Genomic DNA, 14,615 nt, shown 5'->3' on the forward strand with positions numbered 1-14,615 from the left:
CCCTGGATCAGGGGTTGAACAACATATTTTTTACCTTGTCAGCTCAGGGATTCGATCCAGCAACCTTCCGGTTATTGGTCCAACGCTTTGACCACTAGTCTACATGCCATCCTAGGGAAGTACTTATTTACAATGACGGCCTACCCCAAAGACACTGGGCCAATTGTGCACTGCCCTATGGGACTCCCAATCACGGCCGGTTGTGATACAGCCTGGAAACGAACCAGGGTCTGTAGCGATGCATTGAGATGCAGTGCCTTAGACCGCTGCGTCACTCGGGAGCCTATAGCTGGGAAGCTTTTGACAAAATTACTAGTGATGCATCTGAATTATCATAGCTATCATATTGAATCCCATAGATATTTGTAGGTCTACACTAGGTTAATCATCAGAGAGTGAGCCACAAGCAAAAAAAGGTAAGCAAAGGAGCAAATGCATCATGTCAAATTGACCTGAAAATAGTATTTGATTTCTTTAAAGGACTCCAGGGGAATATTTAATTACAATAATTGAACAGACCCTCAACCCTTCTTCTACCTGACAGTCCAGGTTTACTTCTCACATCAAAAAGGAACTCCCTCACATTGTTGATTATGCAAAAAGGCCCATCGTGCGTGTGCGTAAATGTTATTATCCCTAGGTTGAGTGGGCTGGGCTGGGTTAGGTGACACCCCACTGGAAAGCCTTCCCTTACTGGGAAATACCAAGAGTAACAGAGAGGAAAGAGGATTAAGAAAGCTGCTGCCACACTGAATGAGACACATTTGTCATCTTTGGTATATTTCAGACTTGTTTGGGAACCAGTGGATTTCAGGTCAAGGATTGGAGGCAAGTGATTAGAACACACATAGCACGGTTCACAGATTTAATGCAACAACCATAATGCTGTAAAACTAATTAATGAATTATTTATTTGGAATTATTGTCATGCACTCTCACACTAAGATTAACCCCAACATTGATGAGTTGGAAATAAGATACTCTGGTAGCTACATAATGTCACGCCCTGACCGTAGAGATTATTTTTATGTCTCTACTTTGGTTGGTCAGGGCGTGAGTTTGGGTGGGCATTCTATGTCTGGTGTTCTATGTTGTCCTTGTTTTGTATTTCTGTGTGTTTGGCCTGGTGTGGTTCCCAATCAGAGGCAGCTGTCTATCGTTGTCTCTGATTGAGAACCATACTTAGGTAGCCTGTTCCCACCTGTGTTGGTGGGTGGTTGTTTTCTGTTTTGTGTGTATACCTTATAGAACTGTTTCGTTTCGTTTGTCGTCTTTTGTTGTTTTGGTCAGTGTTCAGTTTATTCGATTTAAATTAAAATGAACACTTACCACGCTGCACCTTGGTCCTCTTCCTCTTCTCCTTCTCCAGACGATGTTCGTTACACATTAAGCTTGTGTGAAATTTCAGAAATGTTCTTGACAGTCAGTGGCGGACTTACCATTAGGCAACTCAGGCAATTGCTTGAGGCTCACATCATCAGGGGCCTCATGAAGTTGGCATATTTTCGTTTAATACATCATGTCTCCTATCTTGCCTTCCTCCTCCAATCGAGGCCCTTCTCTGATGTGCGTTATTTAGTGGTTGTGACTGTCTCGGGTTGTGACAAACAGAGCGGTTTCGGTTGTCTTCCTCTGAATTTTGCTCTAGCTTTTGAACTGTTCGGTCTATCAGCTATCGTGACCCCATTCTTGGAAGCTAAGACTTCTATTCCCCTCTACGACCCAAGCTTGGCGGGACACGTTTTGAAGGGACTCTGACAAACCGCAATTGAAAACAATGCAGATATATTTTTTCTATACACACTTTTATTACCTGATGACCTTTGATGCATTTCATTCATTTTTTGATGCAAATATATATATATATCTTTTACACTTTCCCATATTCATGTCATTTGACATGTTTTCATATTAGCCTTATGACCATAGAAATGTGGTTGCAGTTTGTATCTGTGCTAGAATAGTGAAAAAGTTCATAAAATGAAAAAAATTATATAAGTAGGCCTATTGGTCAATATTGCAAACAAAATGTCAGTGTCACGATCGTCATAATAAGCGGACCAAGGCGCAGCGTGAGAGACATACATCTTCCTTTTATTAGACGAAGACGTAACACGAAACACTCTTACAAAACTAACAAAACAATAAACGACCGTGAAGCTATAAACGAAAGTGCACACACAAGCTACCAACGTTCAACATAGACAATTACCCACAATCACCTAAAGCCTATGGCTGCCTTAAATATGGCTCCCAATCAGAGACAACAATAAACAGCTGTCTCTGATTGAGAACCAAACCAGGCAACCATAGACTTTCCTAAACCTCTCTACTTAACCCAACCCCATACACTATACAAAACCCCCTAAACAATACACACACCCTAAACGAGACAAAACACACAAACATCCCATGTCACACCCTGACCTAACTAAACTAATAAAGAAAATCAATATAACAAAGGCCAGGGTGTGACAGTCAGATACACACTACCGTTCAAAACGTTTGTTGTCACTTAGACATGTCCTTGTTTTTGAAAGAAAAGCACTTTTTTTTCATTAGAATAACAGCAAATTGATCAGAAATACAGTGTAGACATTGTTAATGGTGGAAATGACTATTGTAGCTGGAAACGTCTGATTTTTTTATGGAATATCTACATAGGCGTACAGAGGCCCATTATCAGCAACCATCACTCCTGTGTTCCAATGGCACGTTGTGTTAGCTAGTCCAAGTTTATAATTTTAAAAGGTTAATTGATCATTAGAAAACCCTTTTGCAATTATGTTAGCACAGCTGAAAACTGTTGTGCTAATTTAAAGAAGCAATAAAACTGGCATTCTTTAGACTAGTTGAGTATCTGGAGCATCAGCATTTGTGGGTTTGATTAAAGGCTCAAAATGGCTAGAAACAAAGCATTGTCTTCTGAAACTTGTCAGTCTATTCTTGTTCTGAGAAATGAAGGCTATTCCATGAGAGAAATTGCAAAGAAACTGAAGATCTCGTACAATGCTGTGTACTACTCCCTTCACAGAACAGCGCAAACTGGCTCTAACCAGAATAAAAAGAGGAGTGGGAGGCCCCGGTGCACAACTGAGCAAGAGGACAAGTACATTAAAGTGTCTAGTTTGAGAAACACACGCCTCACAAGTCCTCAATTGGCAGCTTCATTAAATAGTACCCGCAAAACACCAGTCTCAACGTCAATTACTATTTAATGAAGCTGCCAGATATGCAGTTCACGTTCTGTTCGCCATCCTGCGTCCCACTACTGGCGTGCCTCTGAAGCTAAGCAGGGTTGGTCCTGGTCTGTTCCTGGATGGGAGACCAGATGCTGCTGGAAGTGTTGTTGGGGGGCCAGTAGGAGGCACTCTTTCCACTGGTCTAAAAAAATATGCCCCTGGGCAATGATTTGGGATATTGCCCTGTGTAAGGTGCCATCTTTCAGATGGGATGTTAAATGAGTGTCCTGACTCTCTGTGGTCATTAAAAATCCCATGGCACTTATTGTAAGAATAGGGGTGTTAACCCTGGTGTCCTGGCTAATCATCCCCAGCTTCCATACTTGCAAAGGCTATAAGCCCGATGTTTATCAAAGCACATCTTCCTGGCTAAGACCGGCCTGCATGCTTGGCTCTGCCATATATTTGTTTCTCAGAATCCCGGGCAGAGTATTGCGAGGAATAAATTAATGATTTAGTGATGTCCTTCCTTACAAGCTGTCTCACAGTTCTGTGGTCAAACCTGTTGGGTGGGTAAATCACAGGTTAGTGAGAGGGATAGATTGAACTGACCCAGTGAGGGGCTCTAAAGTGCGACCAATTTGGCTTCCCAAGTTCTCTTAGCAAAACAAATGTATTGTATTATTCTTTATTGTTGGCCATAAAATACTGTAAAAACACCAGCAAATCAGATCCAAATGATTTTAATTTTGGAAATCTGTTCCAAAGTATTGCCACCCATAATAGAGAGATATACACTCAGTGGCCAGTTTTTTAGGTACACCATCTACACTGAACAAAAAATATAAACGCAACAATATCTAAGAATTCACTGAGTTACAGTTCATATAAGAAAATGTGTCAATTGAAATAAATTCATTAGGCCCAAATCTATGGATTTCACATGATTGGGCACACAGATATGCATCGGTTGGTCACAGATACCTTAAAAAAAGTAGGAGCAAAGATCAGAAAACGAGTCAGTATCTGGTGTGACCACCATTTGCTTCATGCAGCGTGACACATCTCCTTCGCATAGAGTTGATCAGGCTGTTGATTGTTGTCTAACTTCTCTTCAATGGCTGTACGAAGTTGCTGGATATTGGCGGGGGGTAAAAAACGTTTAATTTGTTTTGCTCAAAGAACTTGGGGAGTCAAATAAAATCGCTGTCAGTTGCTGGATAGTGGTGGGAGCTGGAACACGCTGTCATACAATTCGATCCAGAACAAACCAAACATGCTGGATCGATACTGGAACCGGCGCGCCTGACACCAATGATCATATCACGCTCAAAGTCGCTTAGGTCACTCGTTTTGTCCATTGTAACATTCCATCGAACGGTAACTGAATGCCTCGATGCCTGTCTGCCTAATTTATATAGTAAGCCATTGCCATGTGACTAATGTCTGTAGGAGATAACCATTTTTGTGAATGGGGTGGTATACCTAATTAAAGGTCCACTGAGTATATGGGATTGTATGCAAATGTAAGCAAGGTAATTATGTTCCGGCCACATGACCATCCACTCAAAAAAAAGTCGGTAAGTGGCTGATTTTAGTAGATGAACCCTGCCCTAGAGAAAAAAGTGAGTGCAGATTCAGTAGCGTCATAGTTGTGCGCGTTAACGATTTGTTTACACCTTGTTCAGTCATTTTACCTCATGACTTTACTAGTATATCCAAACATTTGGTGGCACAGAAAGAAAGGAAAAAGGGGTAGTTTCTTCAGGAGATCAATGTTCATAGCATAGCAATGAATGAATGACAGATCTTTTGCATGTCATCATTACAAACCTGACGTTTTTAAAGAGACAGTGTACAATTTTCAATGTAATGCATCTCAGTAGGAGAATACCGTAGTGCTTTTACACAATGTAGAAACCTAATATTCAACAAATGACTTTGTACTGTCAATAACAGGTATCAACATTTGAGCTTTTATAATAAACTAATGTCTTTACAGTGTTACGTATTAGTTTCTAAGGCACAACATGTGCTTCAAAAGTAGACAGAAGTCATATAGGCCCAAGGCTGTAACTCAATTAAAAATGTAAAAATTAAAAATATATTTTCTGGTGCTCCTAAATGTCATGTGGCGCTCCTAACTGTGTGGTTGCTTGACTGAGAAAGACACAGAGGAGAACCAATCAGTAAAAAAAACACATCCCCTTCATTATCGATGCACTGTGCCGACAACATCTAAATAGCCTTTCCAGCCTCTGAAGTCAGGAGGACTTTGAGTTAGGTGTTAGCCAGACTAACTCAGGACAGCAAATAGCTACAATCAAAGCAGGTGGCTCTAAAACTCATTGGCGACTGACAATACCAAATTAACTGCACCCATCACAGAACAAAGGGATTTTGACGACACCATCCGGTGCAAAGTTCTAAATGGTTTACGAACAAGAAGGCCTTCCGTCTCATCATCCTTCGACAGTGGCCTTCACTTTTATCAAGTAACCATTTCCTCTCAAACCTTCCACCTCCAGGAAAACACAGACCTCGAAGTAAAAGTCACATTGAAGAAAAAAAAAACATTTCTTCAATGTTTTCATGTTACGTCGTATCCGAATTTGTTATATAACCATCGTTATACTGTGTTATCATCACCAAGACATGAATGTACATACCTGTGTAGATGTGGTTTCTAATTGTACTTCCTTGGAAATATCCCAAATCTCTCCACCTCATCCCCTTCTTTTTCTTCTTCCTCTCTCCTGTGTAGCACCGAGTGATGTTCTCCGTGCAGAATGGCAAAGTGAAGAGTGTGGAGGAATCCCAGTTGCGTCTGTCCCTCCTGGCCTGGGCAGAGAAGCTGTGGAGCCAGCAGATCGTTCTGGAGTCCGTCCCTGAGGCCCTCCCGACTCAGAGACACACAGAACCCATAATGCTTTGTACATCTCCTCATCAGTACAGTTGGCGTGATGTACAGTGCCTTCAGAAAGTATTCACACCCCTGGACTTTTTCCACATTTTGTTGTGTTACACTCTGAATTCAAAATGGATTAAAATTAGATTTTGTGTCACTGGCCGACACACAATGCTCCCATAATGTCAGTGGAATTATGTTTTTAGACATTTTTACAAATGAATAAAAAAGGAAAAGCTGAAATGTCTTGAGTCAATAAGTATTCAACCTCTGTTATGACAGGCCTAAATACGTTCAGTAGTACAAATGGGCTTAACAAGTCACATAATACGTTGCATGGACTCTTGTGTGCAATAATAGTGTTGGACATCATTTTTGAATGAGTATATCATCTCTGTACCCCATACGTAATATTATCTGTAAGTTCCCTCAGTCGAGCAGTGAATTTCAAACACAGATTTATCCACAAAGACCAAGGAGGTTTTCCAAAGCATCTCAAAAAAAGGAACTTATTGGTAGATGGGTAAAAAAAAAAAAAAAAAACAGACATTAAATATCCATTTGAGCATGTTGAAGTTATTATTTACACTTTTGATGGCGTATCAATACACCCAGCCACTACAAAGATCGAGGCGTCCTTCCTAACTCAGTTTCCGGATAAGAAGGAAACAAATGGGGACTTTAAAACAGTTCATGTGACATGAGAAAACTGAGGATGGATCAACAACATCGTAGTTACTCCACAATACTAATCGATTGAAAATGTGGCAAAGAAATAAAAAATGTGTCCTGAATACAAAGTGTTTTGTTTGGGGCAAATCCTATATAACACATTACCAAGTACCACTCTTCATATTTTCAAGTATAGTGGTGGTTGCATCATGGTATTGGTATGCTTGTCATCGGCAAGGACTAGGGAGTTAATTTAGGATAAAAATAAATGGAATAGGCAAATTCCTAGAGGAAAATCTGGCTCATTCTGCTTTCAAACAGACACTGGGAGACAAATTCAGCTTTCAGCAGGACAATAACCTAAAAGACAAGGCCAAATATACATTGGAATTAGTTATCAAGACGACATTGAATGTTCCTGAGTGGCCAACTTGACAGAGCTTGAAGAATTTAAAAAAGAATGTGCAAATATTGTACAATCCATGCGTGCAAAGCTCTTAGACACTTACCCAGAAAGACTCACAGCTGTAATCGTTGCCAAAAGGGATTCTGACATGTATTGACTACTTATGTAAATTAGGTATTTATTTTTCAATCAACTTGCAAAAATTTCTAAAAACATGTTTTCAATTTGTCATGATGGGGTATTGTGTGTAGATGGGTGAGAGAAAAATAATCCATTTAATCCATTTTGAATTCAGGCTTTAACACAAAATGTAGAATTAGTCACGGGGTATGAATACTTTCTGAAGGCACTGTATATATAGGACAGTGGGTAGAGGAAATTTGCGACTCCAACATGGGGGGTCACAATACGATGTAGTGGGACGAAAAAGTAACTTTATATCAAATCAAATCAAATGTTATTTGTCACATGCGCCAAATACAACAGTGAAATGCTTACTTGCAAGCCCTTAACCAACAATGCTTTAAGAAGTTTTAAGAAAAATAAGTGTTAAGTAAAAATTAGATAAGTAAAAAAATATATATATATAATAAATGAATGTAAAAGAATTCAATAGCAGCAGTAAAATAACAATAGCAAGGCTATATACAGGGGGTACAGGGGCAAAGTCAATGTGCGGGGGCACCAATTAGTCGAGGTAATTGAGGTAATATGTGCATGTAGGTAGAGTTAAAGTGACTATGCATAGATAATCAACAGAGAGTTGCAGCAGCATAAAAGAGGGGTCTGGGTAACCCTTTGATTAGCTCTTTTGGACCTAGACATGGCGCTCCGGTACCGCTTGTCGTGTGGTAGTAGAGAAAACAGTCTATGACTATTGTGGCTGGAGTCTTTGACAATTTTTAGGGCCTTCCTCTGACACCGCCTGGTATAGAGGTCCTGGATGGCAGGAAGCTTGGCCCCAGTGATGTACTGGGCCGTACGCACTACTCTCTGTAGTGCCTTGAGGTCGGAGGCCGAGCAGTTAAAATGACCAGGCAGTGATGCAACCAGTCAGGATGCTCTCGATGGTGCAGCTGTAGAACCTTTTGAGGATCTGAGGACCCATGCCTAATCTTTTCAGTCTCCTGAGAGGGAATAGGTTTTGTCGTGCCCTCTTCACAACAGTCTTGGTGTGCTCTGTCCTCCTTTTCCTGTAGTCCACAATCATCTCCTTAGTCTTGATCACGTTGAGGGAGAGGTTGTTGTCCTGGCACCACACAGCCAGGTTTCTGACCTCCTCCCTATAGGCTGTCTCATCGTTGTCCGTGATCAGGCCTACTACCACTGTTGTGTCATCGGCAAACTTGATGATGATGTTGGAGTCATACCTGGCCATGCAGTCATGAGTAAACAGGGAGTACCGGAGGGGACTGAGCAAACACCCGAGGGGCTGCCGTGTTGAGGATCAGCGTGGCGGATGTGTTGTTACCTACCCTTACCACCTGGGGGCGGCCAGTCAGGAAGTCCAGGATTCAGTTGGAGAGGGAGGTGTTTAGTCCCAGGGTCCTTAGCTTAGTGATGAGCTGTGAGGGCCCTATGGTCTTGAACACTGAGCTGTAGTCAATTAATAGCATTCTCACATAGGTGTTACTTCTGTCCACGTAGGAGAGGGCAGTGTTGAGTGCAATAGAGATTGCATCATCTGTGGATCTGTTGTGGCGGTATGCAAATTGGAGTGGGTCTAGGGTTTCTGGGATAATAATGTTGATGTGAGCCATGACCAGCCTTTCAAAGCAGTGCTACGGGTCGGTAGTCATTTAGGCAGGTTACCTTAGTGTTCTTGGGCAGAGGGACTATGGTGGTCTGCTTGAAACATGTTGGTATTACAAACTCAGTAAGGGACAGGTTGAAAATGTCAGTGAAGACACTTGCCAGTTGGTCAGCGCATGTTCGGAGTACACGTCCTGGTAATCTATCTGGCCCTTGTGGCCTTGTGAATGTTGACCTGTTTAAAGGTCTTACTCACATTGGCTACTGAGAGCGTGATCACACAGTCATCTGGAACAGCTGATGCTCTCATGCATGTTTCAGTGTTACTTGCCTCGAAGTGAGCATAGAAGTAATTTAGCTCGTCTGGTAGGCTCGTGTCACTGTTCAGCTCGCGGCTGTGCTTCCCTTTGTAGTCTGTAATAGTTTGCAAGCCCTGCCACACCCGACGAGCATCGGAGCCGGTGTAGTATGATTCAACCTAAGTCCTGTATTGACCCTTTGCCTGTTTGATGGTTTGTTGGAGGGCATCATGGGATTTCTTATAAGCTTCCGGGTTAGAGTCCCGCTCCTTGAAAGCGGCAGCTCTACCCTTTAGTTCAGTGCGGATGTTGTCTGTAATCCATTGGTTCTGGTTGGGGTATGTACGTACGGTCACTGTGGGGACGACGTCATCAATGCACTTATCGATGAAGCCAGTGACTGATGTGGTGTACGCCTCAATGCCAACGGAAAAATCCCGAAACATATTCCTGTCTGTGCTTGCAAAACAGTCCTGTAGTTTAGCATCTGCTTCATTTGACCACTTTCTCATTGACCAAGTCACTGGTGCTTCCTGCTTTAGTTTTTGCTTGTAAGCAGGAATCAGGAGGATAGAATTATGATCAGATTTTACAAATGGAGGGCGAGGGAGAGCTTTGTACGCGTCTGTGGAGTAAAGATGGTCTAGAGTTTTTTTCCCTCTGGTTGAACATTTAACATGCTGGTGGAAATGAGGTTAAACGGATTTAAGTTTCCCTGCATTAAAGTCCCCGGCCAAAAGGAGAAGAGCGTTTTCCTGTTTGCTTATGGCCCGTATACAGCTCATTGAGTGTGGTCTTAGTGCCAGCATCGGTTTGTGTGGCGTGAACAATAGGAAAATGCCTTACTAATTAACAAACACAAATTACATTTCGGTTAAGGGGCTTGTACATATGACCTTTATGATTCTACTGATTTAAAAGCACTTTAGTCTTCAGATTTGTTTTTGTATATTTGTATATTTGACATTATAAACTGGGTGGTTCGAGCCCTGAATGCTGATTGGCTGACATCCATGGTATATCAGACCGTAAACCACGGGTATGACAAAACATGTATTTTTACTGCCCTAACCTCGTTGGTAACCAGTTTATAATAGCAATAAGGCGCCTCGGGAGTTTGTGATATACGGCCGAATATACCACAGCTAAGGGCTGTATCTTGGCTCTCCGTGTTGTCGTGCTTAAGAACAGCCTGTAGCCATGGTATATTGGCCATATACCACACCTTCTCGGTCCTTGTTGCTTAATGAGCTATGGTTACATGGGAGGTGTTGTAGTTCTGGCCATTTGAAATGTTGAACGTGTTGTTTTAACGCAGGATGAGTTGGAAAGGTTTCCTGTTTCATCTATCCATCGTTGTGACGCTATCGTCACTGAGAAACAATTCCCATCCCTTCTTTTACTCAATATCTGTTGGGGGAAAAAAGTCTGGTTATTACCACACAAATACTTGCTTGTTAACAAGGTCAAAGAGGTCTCTTTCAGAATGATCCATAAGTATTACCCTGTGGATCATTACCTGAAGAAACTCAAAAAAGACATTAACATTGATTGTACTTTTTGTGTTGAGCATCCAGAAATAGTTTCGCATCTATTTTGGCATTGTCTACGTGTAAAACAATTATGGAAAGATATTCACAGTTTTATAATTGTTAATATTCTTGATGACCTTTGTTTGTTATGGCAGGATGTGCTGCTAGGTTTCCTTAACCATAATAAAGATAAAGAAAAACGATTTTACCTCATAAATCTAATCATGCTAATGGAAAATTTCATATTCATAAATGTAAATTCACTAATAAAAAACACTTGTTTTCTATAAGGATTTCGAGCAATACATTAAGACCATTCTACATTCTTCTAATAAGGAAGCTGTTAAATCAATCAATATGTGTGTTTATTTTAAGGTCTTTGTATAATCTGTAATTTGTTGTATCCTCTAGCATATGTTATCATTGTCTATTTATGTACTTATTGTATGTATACAGACTTTTCTACATTGGTAATATATATTTTTTTTTATATACAAATAAATAAATAATTAAAACCCTTATTTTACACATACACAGAGAGATTTAAAAGATAATAGATACTTTTAAGGAAGTAGAAATGTCCCACAGCCATGGATTACTTTTACGTTGTTTACCTCTGTCATCCATTCTCAGTTCCTATATGGATGTCGGCCAAAGTGAAAGTATGCACGTCAGACTGAAAGCAAGCAAGCAAGCGAGAGAGAGAGATGGATGGGAGTGAGTGAGCAGCTGAGAACTATAGAGAACAGACTCGTTTGACCGGTTTTACATAACTTAAGGTGTGACTGAGAGAACAAGGCCATTGTGGTAGGGAGGAGAGGAGAGAGAATGGTGGCAGTTCACTGACGCAGGCTTGATACTCAGAATTACTTTGAAACCCACAGTTAAAGGACATTTAAAAGACACACAGAAAAGGTAAGATATCATGTAGATGCTACCTGGTGTATATTTTTTTAATGATGCACTGCATTGGAATGCACATTGTTGAGTAGATAGTACTTTGTGTACAGTACAATCCTAGAAAAAAAGGTGCCATCTAGAACCTTGCAGGGTTATTTGGCTGTCCCCATAGGACTTTTGATGGAAGACCCTGTTACAGAGTGTAGTGTAAATGCGTTTTTTAAGCTGGATCATGTTGTTGTACTGTATTGTATTGGTGTATGCTTTAATTCTGTAATGTATTGATTGTTGCTGCCTTCTTTGCCAGCTCTCCCTTGAAAAAGAGACTCTGGGTCTCAATGGGCGTTTCCTGGTTAAATAAAAGTTAAAAAAATAAAAATAGGAAAACCCTTCGAAGAACCGTTTTTTGTTCCCATGTAGAACCGTTTTGGGTTCCATGTACAACCCTCTGTGGAAAGGGTTCTTACATTTTTAAGGCTGCCAAGAGAGGACGTTGTTTTTATGGGCAGAGGCAACTCATTCCATTCTGAGGCTCCAGTATACAAGAAAGTACCTTTCCCAGCATTAATCCTGAACCTGTATAAGCACACATCAGCAACACCTGATCTGGTGCTGTGATTGTGTGCATCCCTAACACAAGGAAAGTAAATCACTTAGATATCTGGGCGTAGGACCATAAATACTCCTGTAAACCAAACCTAGTCTAATCTGGGACACCCTAGGCTCAACAGGCAGCCAGTTTCTGAAAGCAGCTCCTGCCTATGTGAGTACGTGGACTCACCTTCAATACTACCCTGATCAGCTTATTCTAGGCTATCTGCAGCTTCCCCTTCATAAGTTTAGATAAGCCCCCAAACCAGGAAGTACTAGCATAGTCAAAATGCCATTGAATGAGGACAGTAGCTAGCACTTTCATGGAGTCCTTATCAAGCAGCTTGGACTTTCTAGCCAAAAACTTAGTCCTGGCATTAACCATCCTTAGCACTTTATTGGCCATGCTCACACTTCCCAAGCTTCCATCTAGGATACATATTTTTTTAGTAGTCAGCACCTCGCCCCCTAATTCCACACTGATTTTAGAGAACCTACTCAATTTAGGTCTGGATCCCAAAATAATTGCCTCAGTTTTCCCTAAGTGCAGAGATAGCTTATTATCTCCAAGCCATTTGCTAATGTTAGTAAGCTCTGTGCTAAGTATGCTCTCCAACATAGTTTTACTTTTGTGAGACATCAGAAGTGTAGAGTCATCCGTATAAAGAAAAAGACAGCAAGAACAAGCATCTTTCATATCGTTAATATACAATAAAAACAGCCCAAGCACGCTCCCCTGCGGAACGCCACAACTCATTGGTTTTGCCTGAGACAGTGAACCTCTACTACTTGCTCCCTTCCTGATTTATAGGACTTTACCCAGCCTAGAGGGATACTGCTTAACCCCAGTGCCTCCAGTTTGGAGATTAGGAGACAGTGTTTAACTGTATCAAAGGCCTTCTGTAGCTCAAGCAGTACCATTTTACACAGATTTCCCTCATCAATCTCTTTCCTGATGAAGTCAGTCAAGTAAAGTAGACATGAATCAGTGGAGTATGTTTTTCTAAAACCCGACTGAAAATCATACATTAGACCCTGTTTGTTAACATATTCATACATTTGCTCATGTACAATTCTCTCCAGGATCTTTGATGTTACACAGAGTATAGATACAGGCCTATAATTCCCAGGGTCAGACTTGATCCCCTTCTTATACAGAGGTATAACTTTAGCTTGTTTCATGTCCCTGGGAAAGGTACCTTGTTCAAGAGAGAGATTAACGATATGCGTAATACAAGGGCCAATTAGCTCAGCAGAATCTATAAGAAACCTTGCAGGAATATTATCCAGGCCTGTGGCTTTGGAGCATTTAAACTCTGGCAGCATACTGACTATTTTGGCTGTTGCTACCTTTGCAAAAGAAAAAGAGTTTGGCTGAACCTCTAACTCTACATAATAATTCTTGACTTGGTTGCTTCCATACAAACCAGAACTGGTGGGCAGCTTGCTAACCAGCTTGCTGGCAACAGAAGTTAAAAAAGAGTTGAATTCATTGGCAACCTCTGCTTTTTCATATACCATCTCCCCTTTGATGTTCAGTCCAATACTGTTTAGTTTGTTTCTGGTAGTACTACTACAGCCTAGTTCCTTAAATGATTTCCAAAGCTTTTTAGGGTCATTTTTGTTCTCAATTATTTTCTCAGCAAAGTAACCCCTCTTAGCTTCATCCATCCTGCTCTGTGCTTCATTTCTGTGACGTTTATATAGGACAAAATCATGCTGTTCTTGAGAGTTCTTAACATTTTTAAAAGCCTTATTCCTTGCCTGGATAGATTCTAGAATCTCATGATGAAACCAAGGGCTAGATCTCTGCTTTACCCTGACCCGTCTAATGGGAGCCATCACATTCACCACATCTAGGAATCTACATTTAAAGACTTCCCAGCCACTGTCTACCCCTACACTATCTAGCACAGGTGACCAGTCAATTTTACCTACTTCCTCCCTAAACTTTTCAACACAGTATCTTTTTTAATCCTCTGATTCTAACGGTTTTGTGACACTTAAGTATATCTTTAAAAATCCTCCTTGTGCAAAATGTAATAAAATGATCACTGATTCCATAGACTATTACTCCACTCTGTGATATTTTAGATTTATCAGATACCAATATTAAGTCAATAGTACTTTGCACTGTTTCACATACCCTGGTGGGATCTTTTATCATTTGGGTCAGAGCAAGTGATCTACGAAAGTGCATAACTACATTGTGGGTTGGGCTATTCTTTTTGCAGACATCAGTATTGAAATCCCCTAACAAAAGTATTTCCTTCAACAGGGAATCATTACAGTTTGACAACACAATTTCAAGACCTTCATAGAATGCATTCTGCTTGGGCGGTCTATAACACCCCTCCAACAAAATCGGCTTGG

The 14,615-nt window shown here is 40.9% G+C and overlaps 1 pseudogene; it reads left to right on the forward strand.

The window, feature by feature from the left end:
- Positions 1 to 14,615, forward strand: part of LOC120060845 — a 31,868-nt pseudogene that overhangs the window by 6,135 nt on the left and 11,118 nt on the right.

Source organism: Salvelinus namaycush, chromosome 16 (assembly GCF_016432855.1).
Source record: "Salvelinus namaycush isolate Seneca chromosome 16, SaNama_1.0, whole genome shotgun sequence".
Taxonomy (NCBI): Eukaryota; Metazoa; Chordata; class Actinopteri; order Salmoniformes; family Salmonidae; genus Salvelinus; species Salvelinus namaycush.